This window comes from Vespula vulgaris, chromosome 14 (assembly GCF_905475345.1).
Source record: "Vespula vulgaris chromosome 14, iyVesVulg1.1, whole genome shotgun sequence".
Lineage (NCBI taxonomy): Eukaryota > Metazoa > Arthropoda > Insecta > Hymenoptera > Vespidae > Vespula > Vespula vulgaris.
This window is the reverse complement of record NC_066599.1, coordinates 3,600,001-3,607,500: the sequence shown is the minus strand read 5'-3', so window position 1 is coordinate 3,607,500 and position 7,500 is coordinate 3,600,001. Positions and strand designations below refer to the sequence as shown.

The following is a 7,500-nucleotide window of genomic DNA, read 5'->3' as shown; positions in this document are numbered from 1 at the left end:
AGGAAACGTTGTAGGTAACATTATCTTACGTTTTGATTTGATTCAATGGTAGAAATCAGAGTTTGTCTAGGATACAAGGGTTCGTCTGTATAAATGTTAGCCCGATATCTAGGTATTTTGTCAAAATTGACTTACTAATGTATCCGTCTAAACGTTTAATCGACGGCCCGGTTGATTGATTTTAACAAAAGCAAGAAAAGAAGAGGAAAATCATAAGAGAAAATAATAATTGAAAGGGATGAATTTTGAGTAAAGGTCAAAATTATTTGTAGCAAGATCAAATATTATTTGAGATATACTAGGAATTAAAATTTTGTTCGATTAATAAATGGCAATCTTTTTTTCTTTTTTGTTTTTTCTCTCTCTTTTTTTTTTTTTGCATTTAATATCGTCGTGCGCCATAGAAAAAAGCTAAAGCTTTACTTTCTTAGGGATCATCGAGAAGAAAGTAGAGGAAGACTGGACGAGAGATAGCCGATGTGACCTTATTCCCTGTAGAAATATTGAAAAAGGAAATGAGACTATGTATTGGATACGGACACGCATATATATATATATATACTAAGAGAAAGAGACAGAGAGAGAAAGAAACAAAACAGAAAGAGAGAAAAAGAGAGAAAGAAAAAAAATACAGAGAGAGAGAGAGAGAGAGAGAGAGAGAGAAATAAACAAAAGAGAGAGAGAGAGAGAACAGTCTTCGTAAAGGAGATAAAAGGAAAATCTCAGGCCGTGAGATCGGCTTGGAAAGACGTCGTAAGTATGTACGACAAAACGGTTGCGACCTGAGGGACTGCACGAACCACCACCACCATCACCACCATCACCACCACCACCATCACCACCAGCGCAACTTTGCAATAAGTGTCGCGTTACGAGCCACGAAAATGGACGAGGATGCGAAGCGTTTCGTGAGTATAATCCCAAAGGATAGAAAAAGAAAGAAAGAGACACAGAGACAGAGATAGAGATAGAGAGAAAGAAAGAAAAAGAGAGAGAAAACGAATAGCAACGTTGAAGATAGGCAGTAAGGGTCCGAACGATCTACCGTCGCAATAAACTCTGGCCTTTTGCTCTTTTCTTATGTAGGACTCTATGTAGGAAAAGTACGACCCTTCTCTGTCTTTCTCTCTCTCTCTCTCTCTCTCTCTCTCTCTTTGTCTCTGCCTTTGTCTCTCGCTTATTTTTTCCTATATCCAACCAACAGAAGGAACGTTAACTCTTTTTATTCTTTCCCCTTTCTTTCTTTTCTCCCTCTTCTTCTCGTTCCAGTTTTCTTTTCTGATAGTCAAAAAGATTGTTCAGAAAGTAGAAATGGAAGGGTGAAGGAAGAAAAAAGAAGAAAAGAAAAAGAAATATTAAGAGAAGAAAAAGAAGAAAGAGTTGATGGTAAATCAAAACTTTGACATACCTGTTAACACTGCTGGTATGTTTTACGAGCAGGTATCTACGAGTAGAAGAGACAGAGAGAAGGAACAGAGAGGACTGTGAAGTAGATACCATCATCGATCATGCTGTCCTTGGAATTCGTTTTGATATATATATTGTGTGTGCGTATATGTATACACGTATGTACGTATATATGTATATAGAGGGTGGTAAGGGTGAAGGAGAACTTACACAGATAGGGACGACCCTTTTCCTAAGGTATAGGTCTTCCTTCAGATGGCAGAGCATTGGATCGATCGACACTCTGCCTAGGAAATAGTTCTCCCTCGATTGCTCCTTGCCCTTTTCCCTCTATCCCCTCTCTCTCTCTCTCTCTCTTTCTCTCTCTTTCTCTCTCTTTCTCTCTCTCTACATCACCACCCTATCTACCCCCTTCTAACCCTACCTCCAACTCCTCCTCATCCGCCCATCACTGTGTCTCCCCAGGGAAAACGGCTTGGCTTCGAGATCGTGCTTTTGGGTACTATGTGTAGCAAGGGATGGCAATGGCCGAGAGTGGATACCATCGGATACGGCCTATCGAACCTTGCAACCTCGTCGATCCGAGGATTTCGGTAGGCTCGTTTTAACCTCCTGTGAACGTTTATGGATAGAACCTCCTACATGTACAATAGTTATTGTGGCTATCAGCCAACGAAGTTATCGACCAATTCTCTCTCTCTCTCTTTCTCTCTCTCTTTCTCTCTCTCTCGGTCTCTCTTTCTCTTTTTCTTCTTTTTTTTCCTTCTATTTTTCTTTCCCTTTTTTTTCATTTTTTCTTCTTTTTCATTTTTTTCTTTCACTTTTCTTCCGGTCATCCTCTCCCGTCTTTCTCGTGCTTTACTCTTCTTTTTTTCCTTTTCTTTTCTTTCCTTTTCTTTCTTTTAATCATGTATTTTATTTTTCACTTGGTTTCCTTTCGTCCCTCTTTTTTTTTGCTTTCTTTCTTTTCTTATCGAGTAAAGCAAAAAAATTATGCGTAAGTTTGTTATTATAAATTTAGGATATATTTGTAGCTTTCTTCTCGATCACTTCGCATTGTCTTTGTTCCTTCTCTTTTCTTTTTTTTTTTTTTGACTTATTATATTTATTATATTTATTTTCAGCTAACTCTTTTTAGCTCGCTTCTTTTTTATCGAGTAAGTTGAAAAAAGATATATGTATGTAACATGAGGAATTTAATATACATAAGGATTATCATGATGTTTTTAATATAAAATCAAATATGAATAATATGATTTAATTATTTCTATTCGTTTAAAGGTTTAAATAATTTTGCATCGTTAAAGAACTGGTTAAAAATTGTTTTATATTTTCTTCTCGATAGTTTGAAATATTTGCACACGCGAGTCGAAAATATTTTTCCAAAAGTTTGTCAATAAAGGATATACTTGAACAAACAATTTCCTGAATCACATCACGGCCAAAGTTTACACTTTATACTTGTATATACATTCTCGCCTTGTATCTTATGTATATACGTTCAAGTATCAGTATCGTTTTAGTAAAGTCATGTCTTACGAAACAATTCAGTTAAGCAACACATTGAATATTCTTGTCTCGTATTATAATTCTCTTGTCATATACATTGAAATGAAATACAGGACGATTTCATGGAATTTTTCCATAGAATAATTATCTAAACGATGTTACGTGTTTTGTCGTACTTTAAATCGTATATTTTATATACATATATGTATATATTTTATAACGTTATAATATATTATACGTCATTAATATGTATAATGATTATAAGAAATATTATAACGTGTATTTATACAATTTTATATACACTTATTATATATAGAAACGTTGTATACATATGTATTTAATATATTATATTTTCGTATACGTATTTCAAAAAGAGAACACACACACAGATACATATATATATAAAATAGATACTCACGAATCAGTAGAAGAATATTCGTAACATTTTTTTCAGAATCAAAAATGGATGGAAATAAGAAAAGTAAAAGGAAATAATCCTTGGAAAATGCAGTTTGATGGTATGTATATAGATACATTCATACATTCAAACATATATATATATATATATATATATATATATATATATACACATATAAATATATATATATTTCATGGCAGAATCCTGTTTGAATCGAGCATAAATTTCTTTTCGGCGTGGTCGCTCGTGCGTACGATTCTATGGGTTTGCTAGATAGTGTTCGTGCATTGCCGTAACCACAGGAGGCCTATATATACAACGTTTCTATATACATATCTATGTGTATATGCGTACAGAAGAGGGTGGAAACAGGGTGTAGGAATAAGAGAGAGAGAGACAGAAAAGGAAGAGGAGGAGGATGAGGAGGAGGACGAGGAGTAGGAGGAGGAGGAACGAGCGATACGAATGTGTATCAAGTGGTCGGCCGGTTAGTCGAGCGCGCGTCGAAGCATGAAATTATCCGACGATCCTGGAATCCTGTTACGCCTTCCTCCAACCAACTCCTACCCCTTTCACCCTCCTGTCTTCTCTCTCTCTCTCTCTCTACCTCTGTTTCCACCCCTTCATATATACATATATACATACACATACATTTACACATGGTTTTGTAGCATGGTAGAACGATTAACGCGACCGTCCACGATAGGACGCGACCTATCACGCCGACCACGTTCATACGGTGGATAGGGGGTGGGTGGGAAGGAGGAGGAGATAGAGGAGAAGGGGGTCTCCTATTGCTACTAGGGGTACCATGCTAGGGGTAGTTTCATGTTCGACGGATTCACCGATCACTGTCGACCCGTAGTTTCGATCCTTCTCTCTCTCTTTTTATTTCTCTTTTTTTTCTTTTTCTCTTTTTCTTTCTCTTGACTATCGATTCTTTCAACCATACTTCGTTTCCTTTCTTTTTCTTTACTCTTTTTTCTTTCTTGTTCTTTTTTTTTCCTTTTTCTTTCTTTTTCTTTTTTGTTTTTGTTTGTCCTCGGTCCTCTCTTATAAAGTGCTTCTTTCTTTCGAAAGGAGGATAAAAGGGTTAAAAAGAAAAGTCGTCGACTTTTACGAGAATTTTCTGTTCGGGAATATACGATTCTTACTAAGTCGAATTTTATTAAGGATCGATAGTTCGTATCGCGATTATCCGAGAAATCGGCTATATTATCGGCGATATAATGTTTTTATTATTATTGCAAACAAAGCTTGGAATATCATCGAGCTGATAACTGCGTTTATTGATATTGAAATGTCAAGGAATTTTTGATAGTAATGTTTAAAATATCGAAGAAATTCGTGTTCTGATTATTACAACGATGGTAATATTAACCGATCACAATATTTTTATCGAGAGAGAGAGAGAGAGAGAGAGATAGAGAGAGAAAGAGAGAGAAAAAGACAGGAGGAAGATATTTCATTTCGTTTCATGATAGTATTATAATTGAATTAGTAATCGATTTGATTGTTCAACGTTTATTTTATATGTCGAGAATATACGATAATCGATGAATAATTCGGTAGAATTTTTCAAATTTTTCATTTTTTTTATTTTTTTTCTGCATCTTCACATTTAATGTATTCTATTAAATTTAAACGATAAATAAATTAATATATCGGATAGACGTATGTACGTAAACATATCGGAGTAATTTCGAATTTATTTTTTGTAAAATAAAGTGAGAGAGATAAAAAGGCAGATAGATAGAGAGAGAAAGAGAGAGAAAGAGAGAGAAAAAGAGAGAGAGAGATAGACATAAAAAAACAGAGAATTTATATAAAAAGGAATTTTTATACATATACATGTGTGTGTGTGTGTATGTATGAATATACATATAGCTATACGTATGTATGTATATACACACAATATGTATACGTATATTCTATCATATAAGTAGATATTTACAATTAGATGGAGTCCCTTGAAGGGCTCGACTGTCACGTGGCAGTTTTCAAACTTGATCCTCGTTAACGAAATTATATGAAGACTCGACGAGAGAGGAGTGTGTATGATAAATTATAGGTAAACCGAGCCAAGTAAAGTCGACGTGATCCAAAGGATCCTACGGTTAAACGAGGCGATATATTCTCGCGTTTTGAGATTAGCAAGGCGCCCTTTTCGAAGGGCTAATCCCGCACAGGCGGTGGTACTTTCTTCTCATCCAAGAGGAACCGACCTCTCGGAGTAAAACGTTCCTCGAGTGGATTCCCTCCGAATGGCGTTTTAATCGGATCTCTCTTTCATTCTATTTTTATCTTTCTTTCTTCTTTTTCTTTTCTTTCTTTCTTTTTTTATTTTCTTTTTTTGCTTTTTTCTCTCTCTTGAAAAGAAGAGAAGAAATCTTGACGAGTAGAAAGAACCACTTTCTGGCGACCGTTTTGAACGAAAAATCAAATTCTTTCTACTTTTCCTTTCGAAGATTTCAACGAAAGGATTATTATATTGTGTTCTTCTTCGTGTAACATATCGTACACGTATATATATATATATATATATATATATATATATATATATATATATAAATAGACGTGTAGGAAAATAGAGAATATTTGTGTATCTCTATCGTAGCATAGACGTTATACTTTCTTCTTATTCCAGTATGTCTCTCTTCTCTCCTCTCTCTCTCTTTCTTTTTTTCTCTCACAGAAAATCCGTGCCTGGTGGATATTTAAATGCAAATTGAATATGGCTCGGGTTTTCCCCGATCCTATTTGCCCTCTCTCTCTCTCTTTCTCTCTCTCTATCATAAAAAGTTTCACGTCGTTGATAAGGGAAAAAACAAGAAGAGAGAGAGAGAGAGAGGATATGGAAGAGAAGGAGGTTGAGGAGGAGGTGGAGGAGGAAAATAGGAAAAATATCGACGGTATACAAGCCGTGTGCTACGATTTTCCACGCAAGCGTTAATACACCCCTCTCGACGATGTTGAAATTTTACCCTCTTGAAAAATGCTACGAACGTAACGCGACCATATTCCCCTGTCTCTCGTCTCTCACGACCCTTTCTCCTTTTTTCTCAACAAACCCCCTTCCCATTGCTTTCGTCTCTATCTCACCTAGTCCAAAGTAATAATATCTTTTTCTTCTTGGATATGAAATTTGCATCGTTAGAAATAACATTCGATTTGTTATGTCGATACACTTAAATTACCATCCAAGATGGGATTGCTTTCTTTAAATAAGACTTCAATAAGATCGAAAAATGAAGGACGGCGATAACTAGAATTATTTTCTCTTTCTTTCTTTCTTTCTTTCTTTCTCTCTCTCTCTCTCTCTCTCTCTCTCTCTCTCTCTCTCTGTCTGTCTTTTTTTTTCTTTTTATTCGATTAAATCAGTCGAATATGTCCTTTCAGATTGGTCATAAAAATGAAAGGTGTAATATTTTACGTGGGCTGTATAAGCGTGATTCCGTACGACTTCATTTCCTTTCGTTTTCTTCGATCATCATGCGAATTTTGTTGGAAAACTTTTGCGGCAGGAATTCGAAGATTAGGAAAGTCGAATTAAGATCACAAAGGGGGAAAGAGAGGGAAGAGAAGAGAGGCATAGACTGACAGAGACTGATAGAGAAAAAGAGAGAGAAAGAGAGAGAGGAAAACTCTCGAATAACTTGAAAATTGATTTCGTTAGTCGTCGCTCGTTAATACCGAACACCTTTATCGTATCCCTCCTTGAATTTGTTCTTATTACAATTAGTGGAATCCTCGCATTTAACTCGACCTACGAATGCTATAGAGAGGAATTAAAAGAAAAGAAAAGAAGAGAAAAGAAAGAGGAGAGAAGGGGAAAGAGAATTGAAAATAAAACAGAAAAAGGAAAAGGATAGAGAAAATAAAATAAAAAAGAAAGAAAAAGAAAGAAATGAAAATAAAAAGGAAAAAAGAGGAAAAAAGAGAAAGAGAAAAGACTGTTTCAGGCAAAGGGGGGGTGCCGTAGGAAATAGCCAGGGGTGGAACGTTTTTAAACTCGATGCACAAAGGCGAATCAGGTTCGACGCCTGGTAAATGCGGCCGAATGAAAATTCTATAATTGGATCGTCTGCTCGTTAGACCTGAATCGGCTTCCGTTAACGCTTGAAACGGGCCGAGCGTACGCGTGTTTCGTAGGACGATTATAAAAC

At 35.8% G+C, this 7,500-nt stretch overlaps 1 long non-coding RNA gene across 1 annotated transcript in view; it reads left to right on the top strand.

The window, feature by feature from the left end:
• The window catches only part of LOC127069141 (uncharacterized), a 41,383-nt gene that overhangs the window by 20,767 nt on the left and 13,116 nt on the right, over positions 1-7,500 (top strand). The window contains exons 4-5 of the long non-coding RNA XR_007783374.1: positions 432-908; positions 3,371-3,434. This is a non-coding gene — a long non-coding RNA (uncharacterized LOC127069141). The remainder of the gene's footprint in view (positions 1-431; positions 909-3,370; positions 3,435-7,500) is intronic.